We start from the raw sequence: 26,808 nt of genomic DNA, 5'->3' as shown, positions 1-26,808 counted from the left end.
CAAGAAATCTAACACGCCGTATCGTAATATCATGCACTCATTGCGTTCGCTACAAACCCCGCCTGTTGCAACAGGTGATGGGCAACCTTCCGGTTGAACGTCTCAACCCTGCTCGCCCATTCTCTCGATGCGCCGTTGATTTTTGTGGACCAATTAATACCTATTTGCGAATTCGTGGCAAGATACCCTACAAAACTTATGTTGCGATTTTCCTGTGTCTATCATCCAAGGCTGTACATATTGAGGTCGTCTGGGACTTGACCACTGAAGCTTTTATTGCATCGTTGAAACGCCTTATCGATAAAAGAGGTCTACCAACCGACATTATTTGCGACAATGCCACTAATTTCGTTGGTGTTTGTAACCAGTTGGCAGAACTAAAGTCTTTTCTCTTCAATCCAAAGAATAAGGACTTCATAACTCAATTTTGTTCCAATGAATTCATCAACTTTCGTTTCACACCACCGCGGGCACCCCATTTTGGCGGCTTATGGGAGGCCGCGGTAAAGTCTGCTAACGGCCATTTAACCTTTGAGGAGTTGACAACAGCCATGATTGAAATAGAAGCCATACTCAATTCGCGACCCATATCGCCGCTCTCTTCCGATCCTAGCGACATGGAAGCACTCACGCCTGGTCACTTCTTGATTGGTAGCTCACTTAAGTCTCTTCCAGAGCGTCGAACAACAAGCAAAGAAATCAGCCAACTAGACCATTATGTTCGAATCAGTGCCATTAAACAGCGATTTTGGCAGCAATGGTCAACCGGCTATTTAAATGAGCTACAGAGGCGCAATAAGTGGACCACCGCAAGCGATAATATCGTTAAAGGCGCACTTGTCTTAGTACATGAAGAAAATGTCCCTGCTCAACGTTGGGTAATGGGACGAGTAACTGAAGCAATTCCAGGAAAAGATAAACGTGTACGAGTCGTCAACGTAAAAACGGCAAAGGTTCTCATCCGTCGGCCCATACATAAACTTGCACTATTACTATCTTGAAAGGGATCTTTCAAGGCGGCCAGGATGTTTAGTCAGATACTTAAGTTGAGATATATTTACTTTCATTTTTATCCTTACAGATACATATGTACATACAATGTTGAGTTTCTTGATTATCTTTATTTGACTTTTGTAATACTATAGATTAGTGTGAACTTAGCATTAATATAGTTGCTCAATTTCTACTGAATTTCATTACACCTCTGTATTAACTAAGTTAGCTGTTAATTAAGCTCTCTACATTTTGTATAAAAGATCTGAATAATAAACACTCTTGCTCATTTTTCTTTCCACCTTTTTTGGATACATAACCTTTTATAAATTTGGTAATACGTTCTTTGCACTCGCCCTTAAATATTTTAATATAATAATAAAAAAGCTTCATATCGAACAGATACCATATATGTAAAAAAAACAATAGATGAAAATGAGAAAGCAGTTCGCCAAGCTTGTTTTCTATGTTACGAAATATCAAAAACGGAAAAAGGGTGAAAACATGCTAGAAGAAACAGAGAAAGGACAAACACATATTGTGCGCAATGTCCAGATAATCCGTAATTGTGCATAAAATACTTCCCGAAATTCGCCCACCTAAAAACTAATATACCTATGAATCTGATTTGCTTTTCTTTTATACTCAAGCCATATTTTACATCGTTTATTTTCCAAAATAAAATCAGTTAAATTAATAAACAAATCTATAATGTACCTCATAATCATAAAACATACAGAAATCGAAAATTAACCCAAATTTTTGTACAGATATCAGCCTACCATGGAAACATTAAAAAAAATTGTATACTAAATGAAACAAGTGAAGTTGATGGTAGAATCATAAGTGTCGATTGAATTTTATTTTGAAGATAATTTTCCTTTTATACAAAATATTCATACTCTATAGATACCTATTTACACTAATACTTACAAACTAAATGTACATGATTTCCAGTATGCGAAGTCAGCATATTATAATGACCTAATTAGACACATGGGTACATATGTATGTATACTGTATTTGTCGGTTAATGTGACAAATAGACGAGCGTGTCAGTCAGCGTGACTAATTGACCGATGTAAACAAATATGTGCAACCAATGCAGAAATGCATGCATCGATTGGTTATTTGCGTTATTAATAATTTGCTACATGCGTGGTCCACATGTGTGTAAATATATAATGGACAGTTGAATGCGGTGAAAGTGAAACGAATTCTAAAGCATATCATGCATACACCACATTTTACAATTTGTCACGTCGAATAAAAAAGCATCACAAGTTCGAATGTCGAACGACCCCTGTCACACGAAAACGTGTGACATGGCAACCAATGTATTAAAAAACCAGTAAGGAAGGCTAAATTCGGGTGTAAACGAATATTACATACTCAGCCGAGAGCTTAGCTGCATTGGTTTCGTAGATGGTTTATATGTGGTTTTTAATTCCATATCACATACGTTTGGGAAATATCGACCAAAATGTAGACCAAGGGTGACGTCTTTGGAACGATATTCCTTCATCCTTTGTCAAATAAGCGAAAATCACCATGAAAGGAAATGAACCTAGGGTAACCCTGGAATGTGCTTGTATGACATGGGTATCAACTGAAAGGTATTAAAGAGTATTTTAAAAGGGAGTGGGCCTTAGTTCTATAGGTGGAGGCCTTTTCGAGATATCGCCATAAAGGTGGACCAGGGGTGATTCTAGGATGTGTTTGTACGATATTAGTATCAAATGAAAGGTGCTAATGAGTATTTTAAAAGGGAGTTAGCCTTAGTTTTATAGGTGGACGACTTTTCGAGATATCGCCATAAAGGTGGACCAGGGGTGACTCTAGAATGCGTTTGTACAATATGGGTATCAAACGAAAGGTGTTAATGAGTATTTTAAAGGGAGTGGGCCTTAGTTCTACGGGTGGACGCCTTTTCTAGATATCGCCATAAAGGTTGACCAGGGGTGACTCCATAATGTATAAAGTATTAAAGAGGATTTTAAAAGGGATTGGTGCTTAGTTGTATATGTGAAGGCATTTTCGAGATATCGACCAAAATGTGGACCAGGGTGACCCAGAACATCATCTGTCGGGTACCGCTAATTTATGTATATATGTAAAACAATTAACAGTATGACCACATGATTCGAAGGGCTTTTGATTTCGAGCTGCAGAACTTTTTCGTTTTCTTGTACTTAATATGGTAGGTGTCACACCTATTTTACGAAGTTATTTCTAAAGTTGTATTTTAGTTAAAAAAAAACGAATTCAATCACCACGTTTTATCACTTTTTTTCGTATTTGGTAATGAATTATCGCACTTTTTCGGTTTTTCGAAATTTTCGATATCGAAAAAGTGGGCGTGGTTATAGTCCGATTTCGTTAATTTTAAATAGCGATCTGAGATGAGTGCCCTGGATCTTACATACCAAATTTCATTAAGATACCTCAAAATTTATTAAGTTATCGTGTTATAGGCCAGACGGACGGACGGACATGGCTAAAGGAATTTTTTTTTTCGCCCAGATCTTTTTGATATATAGAAGTCTATATCTATCTCGATTAGTTTATGCCGTTCCGGGGTACCGTTATGCGAACAAAATTAATATACTCTGTGAGCTCTGCTCTGCTATGTATAATAAACTTAACAAATAAATTTGCTTAAGAGATTTATTTCACAAATATAGCAAGAGAGTAACAAGTCTAAGGATATAATAACAAGGTGAGAAGAAGAATGTACATTGCAAAGTGGTCGTATAGGAGGAGCTCATTCTTGAAGCGCAGCGTATTTTTAAACGATTTTATTTAGCTTGACTTGAGAGGCTGACTGGTTGGCACGAATTTTGTAATTGAAATTTAAGTAACTTCCCGATAAACTACAAGCTTGAAACTGGAAATATAGTTCAGAACCCGATGACAATGCAATAATAAGAAAAGCATACGTGGCGCAGAGTCGAGTAAAGTCTTTGGAAGGATTACACAGGTCAACAAAAAAAAATTTTTTTTTGTAGATGGGCTTTGCCCTATATATTCGGATTCTATGTTCAATTCTATAAAAAAAATCAATTACGATTCAAAAATATTTGGTTTTGTAGAAGTTATAGCGATTTGAAAATTTTGCATTTTTGCACTAGGCTAATGTAGGTCCTTTCGCGCTATTTCGGTCGATAGAGGGCGGCGGGTAGCTACCTGATGCAGCGATGCATCGAAAAAAGATCTTCTTAAAGCACAACATACTCATCTTAAAAAAACACCAAAAAAATGTGGCTGATAAACAGTAAAAGGAGATACACATGATTTTAGGTAGATTTGGAAATTGGTTAAGTACATATTAAGAAACTCATCGAAACTTTTACTGATCAATTGATAGGCCTAGCAATAGAGCATGCCAGCTACCTGATAGCGTTTTTGTAAGTAAAATTTTTTTTAAGAAGCTGTAGTTTCTTGGGTCACTCGTTGTGGGCGACACTATGTTTTGCATATCACAGAGGAATGATGTCTTCAAGAAGTTGTAAACGAGCGGCTAATTCGTGTTGCTATATATGTGGCGAATGTATTAAAAGAAGACAAAAAAAGTTTGATTTAACTAAAAACACAAGGATTTGGGAGACCTGCCTAGCCTGCTTCGGTCTAGCTGTTAAAAACCAGGACAATAAATGGGCTCCACATATTTCATGTAACTCTTGCAGAAGCATTCTGGAGCGTAAGTTTATTTTTTCTTTTTATTGTACTAACTATTTCATATATATATATATCTACATATATATAATTTCATAATAACTGAAATTGTTATGAAATCCTTTACGTTTTATTATAGTTTGGTACCAGGGTGGGAAAAGAGCCATGAAGTTCGCAGTGCCGAGGATTTGGAGGGAACCGAGTAATCATGACACTGATTGCTATTTTTGTGTAGTGAAACCATTGAAACGGTAACGTTTAAGGAAAACAATATATCCGGAACTACCATCGACATCCGCTCCAGTACCACATTCGGAACAAAATCCTGTACCTGATCCACCTGTGTTGGAAAAGCAACTATTCCCTCAAGGCAGCTCTCAAACACCGAGTTCATCTGCATCCGTACATTCTGAATTTGTTCCTCAATTTGAACCAGGAATACCACATCTCATCAACTCTGAAGATCTCAATGACTTAATAAGAGACTTAAATCTATCAAAAGACAAAGCAGAGTTATTAGCATCGCGGCTTAAACAACGAAATTTACTTACTTCTGATGTTCGAATATCTCGGCAAAGAAAGCGCCATGAAGAATTTTCTTGTTTCTACAGTAAGGAAGATGGACTCTGGTTTTGCTATGACGTGAAAGGTTTATTTGAAACAATTGGTATTCCTTGTAATACAAATGAATGGCGCCTCTTTATCGACAGCTCAACAAAAAGTCTAAAAGCAGTTCTGCTACACAATGGGAACAAATTTCCATCTATTCCACTGGCACATTCCATACATCTCAAAGAAATTTATGACAGTATTAAAATGCTATTAACTGCAATCAAATATACAGAATACAAGTGGGAAGTTATTGGAGACTTCAAGGTAGTTTGTTTTTTTACTGGAATGCAAGGTGGATATACCAAACACTCCTGCTATCTTTGCATATGGGATAGCAGAAATGATGCCGCCCACTATCGCCATTGGCCTGAACGTACTGAGTACTGAGTATGGAGTGGGAAGATTTAATATTAAACATGAAGCAACTGTCGATCCTAAAAATATATTAACGCCGCCAATGCATATTAAATTGGGCCTTATTAAACAATTTGTGAAGGCTCTTAATATTGAGTTTAAAGCTTTCAAATATTTGCAGACTTTTCCAAATCTGTCAGAGGCGAAAATTAAAGCTGGAGTCTTTGTTGGCCCTCAAATAAAAAAAAATTATGAACTGCGATATTTCCCGGCCCTACTTAGCAATGAGGACAAACTAGCGTAGAAGAGTTTTAAGGCAGTAGTTCATGGCTTTCTTGGAAATCATAGGGATGAAAATTGTCTGATAACTGGTATGATTACGAATTTTTCCGCCATCGGATGTAGAATGTCGCTAAAGATGAACATGTTACATTCACATCTGGATAAATTCAAAGATAATATGGGAGCTTATTCCATCAAGATATAATGGAGTTTGAGAAACGCTACCAAGGCCAGTATACGGAAAGCATGAGGGGGGATTATATTTGGACGTTAATAAGAGAAAATGTTACCGAATATGGCAGGAAAAGCCGGAAAAAGCATTTTTAAACATTTAAACTGTATTCTAAACTAAATTTATAAGAATAAATCTTAAATTGATTTTAAGTATACTAGAATAAATCAAATCTATGTCAAATTTTGATGAATTTTCATGTTTTTCGTTTTTCTCATTTTTTTCGAACAAACCCAAATCAAAAACTTTTTATGTTCATATTCTTATTTCTGGGTGCAAAGGCAATAAAAAAATATACGCACGACCCATGTAGAAAAATGTTGTTGACCAGTGTTGTGTATTGGGGACCTAGATTGTAACAAATTGTCAGGAAAGAATACGTGTAATAATGAGCCACTAAATGAACTAAATAGAATGAGAAATAATAGGCAATTAAATAAAGACTAAAAACTTGAAAATAAAATAATTAAAAACAAGAAAGAACGGGACTGTCTTCGGCTGTGCCGAAGACTTCATACCTTTCATGAATGGGGCTGAACAATAATCTTATCCCGTTCGTAATCTCCGAATAATCGAATGTATAAGATAAGAAATATATAGTGAACAGATCTACACACCTAAACGATTTTTAAGATAAATACAAAATAAAAAACAGGTAGGTACTTTGTGTGAGGATGCAAAGTTTCAGTTTTTTTGTGGTCTGCGTGTAAAAACTGTGACTACGAATCACGTATTTCAACAATATATGACGTAAACGTAACTATTTGATGAAATTTGATGAATTTTGAAGCTTTTAGCCGTAAAAAAGGGGCAAAAATTACAGTTTATATGAAGTATATAATATATATACCACCATAAGCATTTAGTGAAATTTGAAGCTTCTAGCTGTTAAAATGGGGCAGACATTGCGAAAAGTTTCTTATCTGAACAATCGGTTGTATGAGATATATACTATATATACCACCGGTCTCTATGATTTTTTCAGACAACAATATATGCTATACACGTAAGCATTTGGTGAAATTTTAACATATCTAAACGATTTTTAAGATAAATATAAAATAAACAAGTAAGAACGGGACTGTCTTCGGCTGTGCCGAAGACTTCATACCTTTCATGAATGGGGCTGAACAGTAATCTTATCCCGTTCGTAATCTCCGAATAATCGGATTTATAAGATAAGAAATATATATTGAACAGATCTACACACCTAAACGATTTCTAAGATAAATATAAAATAAAAAACAGGTAGGTAATCTGTGTGAGGATGCAAAGTTTCAGGTTTTTTGTGGTCTGCGTGTAAAAACTATGACTACGAATCACGTATTTCAACAATATATGACGTAAACGTAACTATTTGATGAAATTTGATGAATTTTGAAGCTTCTAGCCGTAAAAAAGGGGCAAAAATTACAGTTTATATGAAGTATATAATATATATACCACCATAAGCATTTAGTGAAATTTGAAGCTTCTAGCTGTTAAAATGGGGCAGACATTGCGCAAAGTTTCTTATCTGAACAATCGGTTGTATGAGATATATACTATATATACCACCGGTCTCTATGATTTTTTCAGACAACAATATATGCTATATACGTAAGCATTTGCTGAAATTTGAAGCTTCTAGCTGTTAAAACGGGCAGAAATTACGCAAAGTTTCTTATCTGAACAATCGGTTGTATGAGATATATACTATATATACCACCGATCTCAATGATTTTTTCAGACAACAATATATGCTATACACGTAAGCATTTGGTGAAATTTGAAGCTTCTAGCTATTAAAATGGGGAAGAAATTGCGCAAAGTTTCTTATCTGCACAATCGGTTGTATGAGATATATACTATATATACCACCGGTCTCTATGATATTTTCAGATAACAATATATGCTATACACGTAAGCATTTGGTGAAATTTGAACATATCTAAACGATTTTTAAGATAAATATAAAATAAAAAATAGGTAGGCACTTTGTGTGAGGATGCAAAGCTTCACGTTTTTTGTGGTCTGCATGTAAAAACTATGACTACGAATCACGTATTTCAAAAATATATGACGTAAACGTAACTATTTGATGAAATTTGATGAAGTTTATATGAAGTATATAATATATATACCACCGATCTCTATGCTTTTTTCAGACAACAATATATGCTATATACGTAAGCATTTGGTGAAATTTGAAGCTTCTAGCTGTTAAAACGGGGCAGAAATTGCGCAAAGTTTCTTATCTGAACAATCGGTTGTATGAGATATATACTATGTATACCACCAATCTCAATGATTTTTTCAGACATCAATATATGCTATACACGTAAGCATTTGGTGAAATTTGAAGCTTCTAGCTGTTAAAATGGGGCCGAAATCGCAAAAAAAAAATATATATACTATATATACCGTCATATATATATATTATATATATCACCGATCTCTATGATTTTTTGACACAACAATATATACTATATACGTAAGCAATCGGTGAAATTTGAAGCTTATAGCTGTAAGAATGGGGTAGAAATTACGAAAAGTTTCTTATCTGAACAACCGGTTGTATGAGATATATACTATATATACAACCGATCGCTATGATTTTTTCAGACAACAATATATGATATATACGTAAGCATTCGGTGAAATTTGAAGCTTCTGGCTTTTAAAATGGGGCTAAAATTGCGAAAATACATATATATACTATATATATGTATATACTATATATACCACCATATATATACTATATATACCACCGATCTGTATGATTTTTTCAGACAACAATATATGCTATATGCGTAAGCATTCGTTGAAATTTGAAGCCTCTAGCTCTTAAAATAGGGCAGTAATTACGAAAAGTTTCTTATCTGAACAATCGGTTGTGGGGGATATATACTATATATATGACCGATTTCATAAATTTTTTCAGGCAAAAATATGTACAATATACGAAATTATATGGTGAAGTTTCAAGCTTCAATCTGTTAAAATGAGTAGGATATGACAAAAATCCTCTTTTTCTGAAAAATCGGTTGTAAGGAGGATATATGCTATAGTGGTCCGATCCGGCTGGTTCCGACAAATGTCTAATCGGACACCCAAATACACCCGCTCACCAAATTTTATAGAGATATCTCAATAATTGAGGGACTAGTTTGCATACAAACAGACAGACGGACAGACGGACATGGCTAAATCAACTCAGCTCTTCATCCTGATTATTTCGGTATACTTAATGGTGGGTCTATCTATTTTCCATTAAGGACTTACAATTTTGGGTTTCGTGACGAAATTAATATACCATTTCATTTTCATGAAAGGTATAAAAATAGGTAGGTACTTTGTGTGAGGATGCAAAGCTTCACGTTTTTTGTGGTCTGCTTGTAAAAACTACGACTACGAATCACTTATTTCAAAAATATATGACGTATCTATTTGATGAAATTTGATGAATTTTAAAGCTTCTAGCCGTAAAAAATGGGCAAAAATGACAGTTTATATGAAGTATATAATATATATACCACCGATCTCTATGATTTTTTCAGACAACAATATATGCTATATACGTAAGCATTTGGTGAAATTTGAAGCTTCTAGCTGTTAAAATGGGGCCGAAATCGCAAAAAAATATACATATATACTATATATATATACTATATATACCAACGAATTTGCTGCAAATCCTCTTATTTGCCCTTTTGCTAGGTTCGTATCGCTAAACTGTTGAATAAATAACTCCAATATAATATTGAATAATGGAAAAATGACCTTTATTAAGATACTATTATTAAAATACTTCACAATAACACTCAAACCTTCGGTTTTGATTTGTTTGGCCCATTTGTTCCATCAACCTTTACCTTTGAATTTCGTGGCCTTCGTCGAGTCTTCTCCACCAGTACCCGATTACTGCTGAACCCTTTTTCCAAACTAAATTTAAGTGGCACATCTTGGTTCTCATAACGCATCACCCTTCTCTGCATATCGATCTTGATGTCATGGTCAACCAAGAAATCCACTCCCAATATAACTTCATCAACAATTTCCGCCATAACAAATTTGTGTAGAACCATGACCTTCCCAATCAATACTTCACATATCACTTCTCCCTGAACTTGGTTATACTCGCCAGTGACCGTACGCAACTTTGCTCCAGGTAACGGTTTTACTCTCCTGTTGACCAATTCAGATCAGATCAAGGAATGAGATGCGCCCGTATCTACAGTCAGTACTCGTTCTTTGCCCTCCACATTCCCTCTGACGGTAAGACTGCTCGATTTTCTACCAATTTGCGACACAGATATCACAGGGAATTCAATAGCTGGATCTAGCTCTCTACCTCTTACTCGCTCTTGCTCATCTCCTCCAGCTTTGCGTTTACGGCCACCCACATTGTTGGAACCAGGGCCGGACTTACCACTAGGCTGACTAGGCTGTAGCCTAGGGCGGCAGTGTTTTGGGGGGCGCCATTTAGGGGGCGAACAATTTTTAGAACCTAACGACAAAATAATTTGTGATTTGGAAATCAAATGTGTAAGGAAAAAAATTATATTGGATAATCATTTATATCTCAAATAAAGGAAAATAAAATTAAAAAAATGTACCTATATCAATAATTTAATATAAGGAATTTGTTCATTCATTTCATGGATCATCAGTCGTAAGCATTCAGATAAAGGCGCGGAAATTTTTAAAGTGTGTGCAACAGAGCGTTTAACATGTCGTCTGCTACTCTGTGCAACAACGTATCAAGTGGCCAAAGGAATCCGGGATAAACTAGAATCTCTTGAAACAGTCTTTATGGTTGGTTTTTGCATTTTATTCTTTCACGTTTCGAAGCAGTCAGTAAGAAATTGCAATCTGTTTCTACTACAAAGGACCAAGTGATTCAATTGTACGATGGACTTCTGAATACTGTTAAAATGATGCGTAACGATTTTGACATTTTTAAAGAATACATATAACACTTGTCAAAGTAGAAAAAAATCAGGAAAACTCAGTTTGATGAAAAAAAAGAAGGAGATGTAACATTGTTGGGCAAAGAAGACTTGAGAGTCAATTCTGTTAATGTTATCATCGACAATTTACTCTGCAATCTAGAAGAAAGAAGCTCAGGATACAAAAACATTTTTAAGAAATTTTCTGCGCTCAAGTTCTGAAGACCTTCGTGAGCAAGCAACAGTTGTGTGAATTTTATCACGAAGACTTGGAGACATCCTTTGAGGAGGATGAGTTAATTCATTTTAAAATGTATTGCATGGAAATGCAGGTATCAAATTTTTCACCAACAGAAATGCTAAAATTTTTGCAAAAAAATGATCTTCAAATGGTGTTTCCAAACGTCGAAATAGCTTATACAATACTTGTATGCACTGCAGTGCCGAAAGATCTTTTTCATGTTTACGAAGAATAAAAAATTATTTATCTTCAACAACATCAGAACACCGAACGTCGGCTACGGCTTTACTTGCAATTGAATCTTCATTATGTGTAAAACTTGATTGTGATAAGTTGATAGAAGAATTTGCAAAAAATAAGGTTCGACGCAAATTATTGTGAATAAGTGTATTTTTATCGAAAGATCAAAATTTGTTAAGCATATACATATGTATGTACATGCAATATACTATATATTTGTGAAAGTATGTCTGTATGTATGTTTGGACGCGCAGCCTAAACCGCAGAATGGAATCGAACGAAATTTTGCCATGACATACCCTGAGTGCGTCAATCTATGGTAGGCTATATAAAAACATACAACTGAAATTAGGTGAGTGGTTATATGAGACCAATCCCTACCCCCTCCAGAAAAACTGGGTATAACGAAAAAGGGGGCGTGGCACCTCCCATACAACTGGAATTTTTCGTAGTCAATATATCTGAAAGTATTAAGGCTAGACGACTGAGATTAGGTGAGTAGTTATATGAAACCAATAACTACCCCCTCCAGAAAAACTGGGTATAACGAGGGGCGTGGCATCTCCCATACAAATGGGGGTTGGGATTAGTCTATATAGTGTTAACTACTTTGTACCCTTTACTTTAATTTTTAAAATAATTTTTAATTGAGTTTTCGTGTTAACTTAAAAATTTTTTAATAACTTCAAAAAAAGATAATTCTTATTTGTATTAAATTATTTAAACTCAAAAATAAACCAAAATAAATTTTAAAAATAAAATAAATATTTGGTGCAGTTAACAATTTTCTCATTATTATTATAGTTTTGTTTGGTATTTGTTATTATATGCGTATTTGAAGTGCTTGAATTTGTATTATTTTTTATATTATTATTTTCCGCTTTGTTGCTTGCCTTTGCGTCGGTAGTTTTAATTGTTGAAACTTTCTTGTTTACTGATTGTCCTTTAAGGGTCGGAGAAGAGCTGCCTGAGTCATTACGCTCGTCCTTGTCGTCCTTGATCGTTGTTGTCGTTTTTCCTTCTCTTTATGATGTTGTTGTTGCTGTTTTTGCGCTGCGTTCTTCTTATTTTTCTTCTTCTCGCCAGCAGCACCACCAACACTATTGGTAACAACCTGTTCTACTGTCGCTACACCTGCTTTCTGTCTTTGCTGTTTTCGTGGTGAGTTCGTATTTGAATTATTACTGTCACGTACTTGCAGTTGTTGCTGTTGCTCTTCTTCATAATCATCATCGGCATCACCATCTGCAGTATGCTTATCAGAAATGACATCTTGCTCAGCATCTTCATCATCGTCATAATCATCTTCTTGCTTATACTCCGCATCATATGTATCACCATTCAACAATGTAAAATTCAAACGCGCCCTCTGCTCAGTACTACCATCGCCAACACCATCGTTAGAGAGCTCTGTGCCGTCAGCAACAATACCACCACCATCTCCAACTGGCGTGTCACCGCTTTGTTCCAAATAATCCCATTGTTTTTTAAATAGTTCCAAACGTTTCTTTGCTTTCTTTTTAAGTTTCTTCTTTTTATTTTTACTCATTTTGCCGGTAATTTGTGACTCGCGATACTTTTTTGGTGCACGACTTACAAACGACGGAAACATTTTATAATTCATCACATACAATTCTGTAGCTTCATTTGCCAACGAACGTACATATTGTTCATCAACACAGAGTAGCACATTTTCTGGTTTTATATCGGTAAGTATAATTTTGTAACATGTATGTAAATAATCTAAACCTTCGAGCACCTGACGTGTTATGGATTTCACATTTTCAATTGGTATACCACGATAATTGGATTTGGTTATGAGTCTTCACAGATTGTCGCCGAGCACCTCGAATACCGAATTGGCGATGGCGAGTACCGAAGAAGATTTAATGATGAGCTGTACGAGCTATACGCAGACATCAACATAGTCCAGCGAATTAAAACGCAGCGGCTGCGCTGGCTAGGCCTTGTTATGCGAATGAAAGATGATGCTCCGGCCAAGAAAGTGTTTCTATCGGAACCCGCCTATGGAAGCAGAGGTAGAGGGCGGCCCCCACTCCGTTGGAAGGACCAGGTGGAAAACGATTTAAACTCCCTTGGTGTGACCAATTGGCGCCGGTTGGCGGAGCGAAGGAGCGACTGGCGCGCCTTGTTGGACGGCCATAACCGTTTAGACGGTTAAGCGCCAATTAAGTAAGTAAGTAAGGATTACTTGAATCTGAATCACGCACCGATTTGAGTATCTTAATTTCATCTTTTGCCGTCTCAGCGAAATAATGAGCAGATTTGACAATTTTTATGGCCACATAGCGCTTTTCCTGTAAATATGATACAATCAAAAAAATTGTATGTGAAAGATTTTCTCTTAGTGACGAGAAACGATTAGAACAATTATTTTCAAAAACTGAACTTGGTGATCGTTCACCATCTGAATTATTCAGATTTATGAAATCACTTATGGTACTGACTCCATTGTAAGTCAAGAATTACTTTTCAAATTATGGATTCGTAAAAACGAATATCAACATATAAATCATTTAAAATCAGTTTTCAAAAGACTTGAAGTATATAATTTAAATATTAAACCTTCAAAATATGCTCTCGGTGTAAATAAATTAAATTTTTTAAGTTACGAAATTTCAGGCGAAGGTATTAAACCATCTTTAGATCGAATTGAATTCATAACAAATTTAGAAAAACCAAATTTCTCTAAATAAATTTAAAAAATTTTTAGGTATGATAAATTACTATCACAGATATATTAAAATGTTAGCAACAGAACTTAGTCCTCTGCATGAAATGTTAAAACATGCAATTAAAAACAAACTCAAACAATTAAATTGAACAAACGAAACCACAACATCTTTCGAAAATGTTAAAAAAAACTGTTTGCTAAAAATACTTTACTTACACATTTCGACAAAAATGGTACTTTATCATTAGCAGTAGATGCATCAAATGTTGCTATTCGAGCAGTTCTTCAACAAACTAGCAATAATATACTAGAACCCTTAGCTTATTTTTCAAAAAAATTAACTACAACAGAAACTAAATATTCAACATTTGATCGTGAACTTTAGGCAATTTATAATTCAATTAAACATTTTAAACATTTTCTTGAAGGTAGAACTGTTACAATTTATACTGATCATAAACCTTTAATTCATGTTCTAAATTCTAAAGTAGATAGATTATCCTCGTCAACAACGTCATCTTGAATATATTGCTCAATATATACGTGGAAAAGACAACATAGTTGCCGACACACTTTCCCGTTTTCCAGAAATAAATGCAATTTCAACTCAAGATATACATAAATATAGAAACTTTATATAAAGAACAACAAACTGATACATTTTTACAAAAACCATTTCTGATCAAAATTCTAAAAATAATTTTAAATAAATTCATATGCCAGTTATTAATTTAAATATATGGTGTGATGTTTCTCTCCAACCTTTTCGACCTTATATTTGCACATTCTATGAGAATAATTATATTTGAAAAATTCACTCATTATCTCATCCAAGTATAAGAACAACTAGAAAATTAATTCAAAATAAATATTATTGGCCTAACATGCGTAAAGAAATTAACGATTGGACTTCATCTTGTATCAATTGTCAAAAAGCCAAAATTTCAAGACATACTAAATCTCCTATTCAAAAAATTCAAATACCATAAGTCGTTTTGAACATATTCATATAGATGTTGTTGGACCTCTTCCAGTTTCAAATGAAAATTGTTATATTTTAACAATTATTGACAGATTTTCACGTTGACCTGAAACTTATCCACTTAAAGATATTTCAACAAGTACTATAGTAAAAACTTTTATTCAAATTTATATACCACGATTTGGTATACCATTGAATATTACAGTAGATCAAGGTTCACAAGGTGTGGATTCACCGGGCAATTCCCGACATAAAGGTCCGACGCCTGTCTATGGAGTTCACCAAGGACCTGCTTGTGTTTTTCCGCTTCATACGGCTGGGTTCTCAGGTGCCGTATTTCCTCAAGTTGCTTACGGAGATGACTCCTTAGGCCCCTAGGCGGTGCTGATTCGTCAATCAGATGTCTGTTGGGATGCCCAGGTTTCTGGGTATTCAACAGAAACTGTTTGGTCATCATCTCATTTCTCTCCCTGATGGGGAGTATTCTCGCCTCATTATGCAGATGGTGTTCTGGGGACATAAGAAGACAGCCCGTGGCGATTCTGAGAGCAGTATTTTGGCAGGCCTGTAGTTTCTTCCAGTGGGTGGTTTTTAGGCTTGGCGACCATATGGGTGACGCGTAGCACGTAATCGGCTGGCTAATTGCTTTGTATGTGGTCAAGAGCGTTTCTTTATCTTTTCCCCAGGTACTGCCATTTTACCATTCATTCTACTTGGTTTACGAACTTCTATTAAAGAAGATTTAAAATGTTCATCTGCTGAACTTGTTTATAGCCAAACACTTAGAATACCTGGTGAATTAATTATTTCAAATAAAAATAAAGAACATGATTTTTCTAATGACGCTCTTCAAAAAATAAGAGAATATTTTTCGCTTGTTCGTTCTAAAGTTTTTTCGTTCCTAAAAAATTAGAAAATTGTGAGTATGTTTTTGTTAAAGTTCTTCGTAAATCTAATTTAGAATCACCTTATGAAAGACATTTTAAAGTTATTTCTAAGAAACATGCAACATTTACAATTCAATACAAAAGTACTATTAAACATTTTTCGATTGATTTACTTAAACCAGCAAATGTACTTATTAACACTAATTTAAATACAAATACATTAAACAACAAAAAACAAAAAAAGGTTTCATTTAATATTAATTAATAAATTGTTTGTTTTAAACTCTCTTGGAGGGGAGTAAATATAGTGTTAACTTCTTTGTACTCTTTACTTTAATTTTTAAAATAATTTTTAATTGAGTTTTCTTGTTAACTTAAAAATCTTTGAATAACTTGGGGGGAGGCGCAGAAAAATAAACAGCCTAGGGCGGCAAATACCTCAAGTCCGGCCCTGGTTGGAACTATTAAGACTAAGATCGCAATGACGTGCTATGTGACTAGACTTCCCGCATTTGAAGCATTTGATAACTTTTTCACTTCGCTTTTGCGATCCTTTCAGTGCCTCCAATATTGCGTCTACCCACTCTGGCCTTTCTACCTGCTGATTTAGTTGTAACTGCTCCATACGACCTTTTAAATCGTCTACTTCTGCCTGAAATTTAGCCATTTTTGCATCCTGCGCTTCCAGTTTTGATGCTACCTGTTCCAAAATTTCTGCCGACATTTCAGATGTACGTGCCTCTTGCGCTTCCAATTGAGATGCCATATATGTCTTTTGGTCTTCCAGTTGAGATGACACTTGCGACGTCATTTCTGAAATACGTGCCTCCCGTGATTCCAGTTGGGATGCCATATATGTTTTCTGCTCTTCCAGTTGGGATGCCATATATGTCTTCTGTTCTTCCAATTGCTATGTTATACGGGTTTCTTGCGATTCCAGTTGGGATGTCCCATATCGGTTGATATTTGTGACGACATTTCTGTTATACGTGCCTCTTGCGCTTCCAGTTGGGATGCCAATTGCGACGACAATGATGCTACTGTCGATGTTTGTGCAAATATTGCAGCCAATATCATGTTCAAATCTGTGCTGGTAACTGCCTGCGATGTTTCGTTTTTCTCTTCAATTTTTGTTGTTGTTTCGTCCCTATCAGGATAAAAGACAAACTCGTCCACATCAATTCCTTGCGACTCCATTACCTCTCGTAGCCGTGCTTGAAGTTCGATCTTATTGCCGGTTGTATTTAATCCACGGTTCTCCAACTCCTTTTTCAGTTGCTGGATCTTCAATTCACTGAACTTTGCTATGTCCAAGTTGTATTCCCAATCTTCGGAATTTATTCAACAATTCCTCTTCTGACACCAATTGTAACGAATTTGCTGCAAATCCTCTTATTTGCCCTTTTGCTAGGTTCGTATCTCTAAACTGTTGAATAAATAATTTCAATATTGAATAATGGAAAAATGGCCGTTATTAAAATACTTCACAATAACACTCGAACTGTGCAACGAATAGCTTAATAACCAAACTGATAGCTTAAATGAAACTGACTTTCAAAATAATACTGCTATTTCTAGATATCGTCTTAGTCGTAACTGCTTGACAACTCAAATCAAACTGAATCCCAGCGCCTCTACAATTGTCGCCTTTTATACTCTTTGATTTCAACCTTCGCATCTTCTAGGCGCTTCCAGAATCTACTAGTCCAGTAGCTCTCAAACTTCTCAGATGTAACTACAATAGCACAATTTTATAGTGTTTCTCATTGCATACTTATAGGAGTATCTCAGATATATGCATGTATTTGTGCATTGATTCTCCGCTGCTCGTATACGTACATGGTACATATAAGTAGACGCAGTTATTGTTTCGTTTATGTAGATACATGATGATTGAATTATTGATGTGCATTCACGTCACTGCTTAGCATCGGCTTAGAGCTGGCAGTACTCCTTAGTTTTGCTAATATTCGTAACAATATATATATTATATATATCACCGATCTGTATGATTTTTTGACACAACAATATATGCAACATACGTAAGCATTCGGTGAAACTTGAAGCTTCTAGCTGTTAAAATGGGGCTAAAATTGCGAAAATATATATATACTATATATATATATACTATATATACCACCATATATATACTATATGTACCACCGATCTTTATGATTTTTTCAGACAACAATATATGCTATATGCGTAAGCATTCGTTGAAATTTGAAGCCTCTAGCTCTTAAAATAGGGCAGTAATTACGAAAAGTTTCTTATCTGAACAATCGGTTGTGGGGGATATATACTATACATATGACCGATCTCATCAATTTTTTCAGGCAACAATATGTAAAATATACGAAATTATATGGTGAAGTTTGAAGCTTCAATCTGTTAAATTGAGTAAGATATGACAAAAATCCTCTTTTTCTGAAAAATCGGTTGTTGGAGGATATATGCTATAGCGGTCCGATCGGGCCGGTTCCGACAAATGTCTAATCGGACACCCAAATACACCCACTCACCAAATTTTAACAAGATATCTCAAAAATTGAGGGACTAGTTTGCATACAAACAGACAGACGGACAGACGGACATGGCTAAATCAACTCAGCTCTTCATCCTGATTATTTCGGTATACTTAATGGTGGGTCTATCTATTTTCCTTTAAGGACTTACAATTTTGGGTTTCGTGACGAAATTAATATACCATTTCATTTTCATGAAAGGTATAAAAACAGGTAGGTACTTTGTGTGAGGATGCAAAGTTGCAGGTTTTTTGTGGTCTGCGTGTAAAAACTATGACTACGAATCACGTATTTCAACAAAATATGACGTAAACGTAACTATTTGATGAAATGTGATGAATTTTGCAGCTTCTAGCCGTAAAAAAGGGGCAAAAATTACAGTTTATATCAGGTATATAATATATATACCACCGATCTCTATGATTTTTTCAGACAACAATATATGCTATATACGTAAGCATTTGGTGAAATTTGGAGCTTCTAGCTGTTAAAACGGGGCAGAAATTGCGCAAAGTTTCTTATATGAACAATCGGTTGTATTAGATATATACTATGTATACCACCGATCTCAATGATTTTTTCAGACATCAATATATGCTATACACGTAAGCATTTGGTGAAATATGAAGCTTCTAGCTGTTAAAACGGGGCGAAATCGCAAAAAAAAAATATATATATACTATATATACCATCATATATATATTATATATATCACCGATCTCTATGATTTTTTGACACAACAATATACACTATATACGTAAGCATTTAGTGAAATTTGAAGCTTCTAGTTCCATTTTAACAACAAAATTTTAAGCTTCTAGCTGTTAGAACGGGGCAGAAATTGCGCAAAGTTTCTTATCTGAACAATCGGTTGTATGAGATATATACTATATATACCACCGATCTAAATGATTTTTTCAGACAACAATATATGCTATACACGTAAGCATTTGGTGAAATTTGAAGCTTCTAGCTGTTAAAACGGGGCAGAAATTGCGCAAGGTTTCTTATCTGCACAATCGGTTGTATGAGATATATACTATATATACCACCGGTCTCTATGATTTTTTCAGACAACAATATATGCTATACACGTAAGCATTTGGTGAAATTTGAACATATCTAAACGATTTTTAAGATAAATATAAAATAAAAAACAGGTAGGTACTTTGTGTGGTCTGCATGTAAAAACTATGACTACGAATAACGTATTTCAAAAATATATGACGTAAACGTAACTATTTGATGAAATTTAATGAATTTTGAAGCTTCTAGCCGTAAAAAAGGGGCAAAAATGACAGTTTATATGAAGTGCATAATATATATACTACCGATCTCTATGATTTTTTCAGACAACAATATATGCTATATACGTAAGCATTTGGTGAAATTTGAAGCTTCTAGCTGTTAAAACGGGGCAGAAATTGCGCAAAGTTTCTTATCTGAACAATCGGTTGTATGAGATATATACTATGTATACTACCGATCTTAATGATTTTTTTCAGATATCAATATATGCTATACACGTAAGCATTTGGTGAAATTTGAAGCTTCTAGCTGTTAAAATGGGGCCGAAATCGCAAAAAAAATATATATATACTATATATACCATCATATATATATTATATATATGTTGTTGTTGTTGTTGTTGTAGCAATGCTCGTCCCACCTAATAGCCGCGACCGATCACAAATTGTCATCAATATCCTCTAACGGGAGTCCAAGGAAACTTCAACAGGGGTGGACCATAAGGAAAGGGGTGTTAGAGGCGTTGGTTCCACATTACAATTAAAGAGATGGTTGGTGTCATGTGGGGACAAATTGCAAGCGGGGCATACATGTTGTATGTCGGGGTTGATTCTGGATAGGTAAGAGTTTAACCTGTTACAGTATCCAGAACGAAGTTGAGCAAGAGTGACACGCGTTTCCCTGGGGAGTATGCGTTCCTCTTCCGCGAGTTTTGAATACTTTTCTTTAAGTACTGGAAATCACCGGGCAATTCCCGGCATAAAGGTCCGACGCCTGTTTATGGAGTTCACCAAGGACCTGCTTGTGTTTTTTCACTTCATACGGCTGGGTTCTCAGGTGCCGTATTTCCTCAAAATGCTTACGGAGATGACTCCTTAAGTCCCTAGGCGGTGCTGGTTCATCAATCAGCTGTCTGTTGGGATGCCCAGGTTTCTGGGTATTCAGCAGGAACTGTTTGGTCAGCATCTCATTTCTCTCCCTTATGGGGAGTATTCTCGCCTCATTATGAGATGGTGTTCTGGGGACATAAGGAGACAGCCCGTGGCGATTCTGAGAGCAGTATTTTGACAGGCCTGTAGTTTCTTCCAGTGGGTAATTTTTAGGCTTGGCGAACATATGGGTCACGCGTAGCACGTAATCTGCTGGCTAATAGCTTTGTATGTAGTCATGAGCGTTTCTTTGTCTTTTCCTCAGGTACTGCCAGCGAGGGATTTGAGGATTTTGTTACGGCTCTGAATTCTCGGAACAATTGCGGCTGCGTGCGCACCAAAATGTAGATCCTGATCAAACGTCACATCCAAGATTTTGGGTTGTAGGACAGTCGGTAGCGTAGTGCCATCGACGTGGATGTTCAAAATGGTCGACATTTGGGACGTCCATGTTGTAAATAAGGTCGCGGATGATTTAGTCGGTGATAATGCCAGGTTTCGCGAGGCGAAAAAACTGGAGAGATCAGGGAGGTAGCCGTTTATTTTATTGCATAGCGCATCGATCTTTGGGCCCGGGCCTGTGGCCATTATTGTGCAGTCATCGGCGTAGGAAACGATTGTGACTCCTTTCGGTGGTAAAGGTAGCTTAGATATGTAGAAATTAAACAAAAGTGGGGATAGAACACCACCCTGTGGCACTCCCTGTTTAATTCTCCTTGGTTTTGATGTTTCGTTTCTAAATTGCACCGATGCCTGCCGACCACCCAGATAATTTGCGGTCCACCTTTTAAGACATGGGGGAAGGGTAGACCCTTCCAGGTCCTGCAGTAACGAGCCATGGTTGACCGTATCAAAAGCTTTTGATAGGTCTAGCGCTACGAGTACTGTTCTATGGTGGTGGTATTGATTTAAACCGTAATTTATCTGGGTGCTAATGGCATTCAGCGCGGTGGTAGTGCTATGGAGTTTTCTGAAGCCATGCTGATGAGGGGCTAGCTGCAAATTTGCTTGGAAATAAGGGAGCAGAATGGCTTCAAGCGTCTTTGCCAATGGCGATAGGAGAGATATCGGACGATACGACTCACCTATGTTAGCTGGTTTCCCAGGCTTTAGTAGCGGGACCATCTTGGACATTTTCCATTTCTCAGGTATGACAAAGGTGGAAAGAGACAGATTGAAGACATGTGCTAAATATTTGAACCCCTCTTTCCCTAGGTTTTTAAGCATCGGCATGGCTATGCCGTCTGGGCCCACTGCTTTGGATGGTTTAGCACGACCAATGGCGTCCTCAACCTCTTTAGCGGTGATGGTGATTGGTGACGCGCTGAATTTTTGTTTATGTGCGTGTCTATTGGCTCTCCGTCTATCTTTGTCGACCGTAGGATGCATTATATATTGTCGGCAGAAAGCGCTCGCGCATTTTTTTCGCATCCGGCAGCACTTTGTCGACAAAGGCGATGGAAACTTTGTCTTTGTGCTTAGTCGGATTCGATAGGGACTTTACGGTGGACCAAAGTTTACCCTCACCGGTAGAGAGGTTACAACCTCTTAGGTGCTCCTCCCATTTCGCCCGCTTGTGTTCATCCACAAGCAATCTGATGCGTTGGTTTATATCCCTTATTTGGGGGTCGCCTGGATCAAGCTGTCTTATAAGGTCACCTTCTCTCGCTAAGTTTACGGCCTCCGCCGGGAAGTAGGGCCGGATTTCGGGAATTCTCCCGGCGGGAATGAAACGTGCCGAGGCGGATTCAATGACCTTACGGAAGGCACGCTCCCCTTGGCGGGCATCAGTCGGGATAGGGAGGGCAGCAAAGCGGTTGTCTGTAAAGGATTTATATTCTTCCCACTTTCCCTTTTTGAAGTTTATGAAAGTGCGTTTTTCAGTGACGATGAAGTCGGCGGTACGCTCGAGCGAAATAAGTATGGGCAGATGGTCGGATGCCAATGTTACCATCGGCTGCCAGTTGATGCAGTTTACGAGTTATGCGCTCACGATTGAGATATCTGGCGAGCTGTGACAGCTTCCGACCATACGTGTGGGGGCGTCTCTGTTTATTGTGCAGAACGTCGTTTCTTCTATTTGATCCGCCAACATCTCACCCCTACTGTCCGCCCGCAAGTTTGGAGGCCATAGATCATGATGGGCATTGAAATCGCCTAAGATAATGCGATTGTTGCCAGTGAGTAAGGCCCTGATATTAGGGCAGTATCCACTGGGGAAACAGGTGGCAGGAGGGATGAAGATGTTGATGATTTCTAGGTATGCATCGCCTGACCGGACAGATAGGCCTTGACGTTCTAAGACATTGTCCCTGCGGTCGATGCCAGGATCAAATATATTATAATATTGCACAGAGTGGTGTATAATAAACGCGAGGCCGCCTCCATTTCCGCTCTAGCGGTCTTTCCTGTGGGCATTATACCCAGAGCAGGTCTGCAATGCAGATCTTGCTGTGAGTTTAGTCTCTTGAATCGCAGCAATGCGGATGTTGTGCCGCGTCATGAAATCGGCTATCTCCGTAATCTTCCCAGTTAGTCCATTACAGTTTAACTGCAGAATTCTGAAGTGCATAAGGGGAGACGCCGCGCCACTCTGGGGGTAAGTGACAGGTGACTACGCCTGGGTTGTGGAAGGCCAGGACGCAATTGCTGTTGTGGCCCTGGAACTGGGCGTCCTTGGGCAAGCATTAGGGTACCCGGATGATTTGGGTTTGCGACCTGGCAACATGGCAACATGGACATCTAGGAAAGTGGCACCACCCAAGGCGGGAGATGCATTGGGCGGATGTCGCAAACCTATATATTCTGTGCTGGCAGACGGTGCAAACGGAGGTAGGGAGTAAGAGTCTGTTTCCCTGACCTGCACGATTGCTGCCGGAAAAGAGGGGGGGGGGGAGAAGACGGGGGCAGGGGCTGATGCAGCATTGCTACCAACTCTACTACGAAGGTAGTAGTTATGAGTGGTATCAGCTGTTTGAGTTGTTGGCGCCGTGGGGCGCGAGCAGCAGCGCGTACTTGTTGTGGCTTGCTGAACAGCGGGGCTGCTGGCAGGTAGTGGGGGGGGGGGGGGGCGCTTAGGCGTAGACTTCAGGACGCCCTTGGGCGTGAACAGCAAGGAGCCACAAAAGATTTATAAAAGTTACGTGGACGTCGGGTTTTGAGATCAAGCCCAGAACAACCTGTCCGATGCAACCATCCCTTGCACGAGACACACTGAACAGAGTATGACCGTCCTAAAAAGATTATTTTCCGGCAGATGCAGCAAAACCGTTTCTCAGGACCGGGGTCAGGAAACGGACCCGGGTTGGATTCGATGCCTTCCCGGAGTAAGAGAGTATGGAGCAGTCCAGCTGCAAGGAGCTGCTGGGAGGATAACATTTTGTGGTAGGGACGAAACAAATTAAGTGGGGTCACACTGAAATGACAAGCCTTGGTCGGGAAAAATCCCGAGTCGCTCCGGTACATAGAACCGACTGCCATGGGAAGCGTATATATCACCCATCTCTATGATTTTTTGACACAACAATAAATACTGTATACGTAAGCAATCGGTGAAATTTGAAGCTTATAGCTGTTAGAATGGGGTAGAAATTGCGAAAAGTTTCTTATCTGAACAATCGGTTGTACGGATGCCACATTCCCCCCGCAACATTTGGTCCATTCGTGCCGAGAAAATTTAAGTCGGAGAAAACAGCACTTTTTTATAAAATTTTGGCCAATTTTTCATCTTTGGATAATTAAACAAAAGTTAAGGAGGCTATTATTTACATACATAAAACCAGCGAAAACACAAAACAAGCGAGCACACATACAGCCACAAATCATCACATCATACAGCTAAAACGAATAAAAGCATCTTCGATATCACATACATTAAAATCATCACATCCATCCAGCATCACATACAAGCCATTAGCTTCATCACACAACATCACAATCAAATGATTATAATATATCGCATCCATTAGAATCACATCACATCATCACATTACTCAGTTCATCACATCATCACATTACTCAGTCCATCACATCACCACATCGCTGCACATCGATCAAAAAAAAAAAAAAAAAAACAAGGTACGTGGTTGCTTGGTTGCACAAATTTTTTTCCCCTATTTACGTGATTTTACGTACGGAAGGTGCATTCCGTGATAGTCACAAGAGGGGCAAAGCAAGTGAAATTGCTAAATTTCGTGTTTTTTTAAACACACCAATCGCCTTTTGACGATCGGGTAATTCCCCCCACCAGTGGTAAGGGTTACTCGACACCGCTCAAGGCAGACAGTCAGTGAATTTTTTTTAGTTTTTTTTCAAATTCATCACTGCACTGTATTGTACCCCTCGTCGTCACATACGTTGACAAAACTTCCTAGTCAGGAACCATATTTTCACTTGGTTGATAGCCTTAGCTTGTCTATCACAGAATTCACTTTAGTAATCAGTTTGCGAGCTGAAATATTACCAAAAGCCAAAAAGTATCACTACGTTGGGTGGCTAGTGGCTTGAAAACACAATTTTATACTGATCGTTTTATATTATATAGCTGTATGTTTTCAGCGTTTTTTATAATAAATAATTAAAAGTGTAATTTTCCACATTAAGTTGGATAAACAAATTTATTTTCTTATTTATATTGGGAAAGATACCCTGGTTGGCCACTCGGGAATACTCAGCGTTCACTTTCACTTTGTATACACATTAAATCCTCATCGGGATTTCTATCTGTGGTTCAAATTTCTAGAATTACACACATTAAATCCACAGGATTTCGATTTGAGTTTCAAAGCTCGAGGTTGACACACTATATCCACATCGGGATTACATCTGCGTTTTTTAAACTTTTTTAGACACGCTAAGTTTTCAGAAAATATTTCTATATGTGTCCAATACACCTTTTAGACACATTAAATATTTGCAGACGACTTCTCTTCTCTGCATTGCACATTACTGTAGACACATTAAATCCTCGTCAGGATTTCTATCTGTGTTTGATATCACTTTGTATACACTAGAACCTTTCAGGATTTCTATCTGTGCTGCATATCACTACATACACATTAAATCCTCGTCAGGATTTCTATCTATAACACTGTATACACATTAAATCCTCGTCAGGATTTCTATCTGTGGCTTACATAATCCTCGGGAGGATCTCTATAAGTGGTTCATATCACTGGCCCCACATTACACGACGTCAAGATTTACATCTGATTCAAATTTTTGTATTTAAAGGCGTCTACCTTTCCTGGCCAGCCTTTAGAGATATGTTCACGACGATATACATCCACAATACCGATCTGACAGATGTCGAGAAATTATACTATTTAAAATAAAAAACGCAAGGGAAGGCAAAAGAAATAGTGGGCAGGTGCTCGTTAACAAACGAGGGTTTTGCAACCTCCTGGAAAAACTTAAGCGACAGATATGAAAATAAACGTATCCTAGTAAACACACAACTTAAACTCTTATTTAATCTGACGGCAGTCGAACAAGAGTGTGGAACCTCAATCAAAAAATTGCAACGGGAGATAAACAATTGCATCTCCGCGCTACAATGTCATAATATTGACATCACAAATTGGGATGCAATTATAACTTACTTATGCTCCACAAAACTCCCTGAATCTACACTGGCTCTTTGGGAACAGACCGTAGAACGAAAAACAGATATTCCGAAATGGGAGGATATGGACAAATTCCTGTCCAATCCAGACTTCCAGACATTAGAGACGGTTTCCGATCTTAGGGGTAACAAAACTACAAAAGCACCCAAAAGTCAAAATTCGAATTCTAGGGAAAATTCTACAAAACTTGGGGTTTACCAAGCCAGCACCAAAATCGGCATGTAAGATGTGCAACAGAACGGAGCACAAATTACGAAATTGCCAAAAATTCCGTAGGTTGTCTACGTCAGTTAAAATCGAGTTTGTAAAAAACAATAGTTACTGTCTGAATTGTCTGTCGGGTGGACACACCGTGACA

General features: G+C 37.3%; 1 pseudogene; it reads right to left on the bottom strand.

Moving 5' to 3' along the window:
- Window positions 1-12,309: 12,309 nt before the first annotated feature.
- Window positions 12,310-24,791, bottom strand: LOC137235378 (SRSF protein kinase 2-like; annotated as a pseudogene).
- Between the last annotated feature and the right edge of the window lie 2,017 nt (window positions 24,792-26,808).

This window comes from Eurosta solidaginis, chromosome X, assembly GCF_040869045.1.
Source record: "Eurosta solidaginis isolate ZX-2024a chromosome X, ASM4086904v1, whole genome shotgun sequence".
Lineage (NCBI taxonomy): Eukaryota > Metazoa > Arthropoda > Insecta > Diptera > Tephritidae > Eurosta > Eurosta solidaginis.
This window is presented reverse-complemented; position numbering and strand designations above follow the sequence as displayed.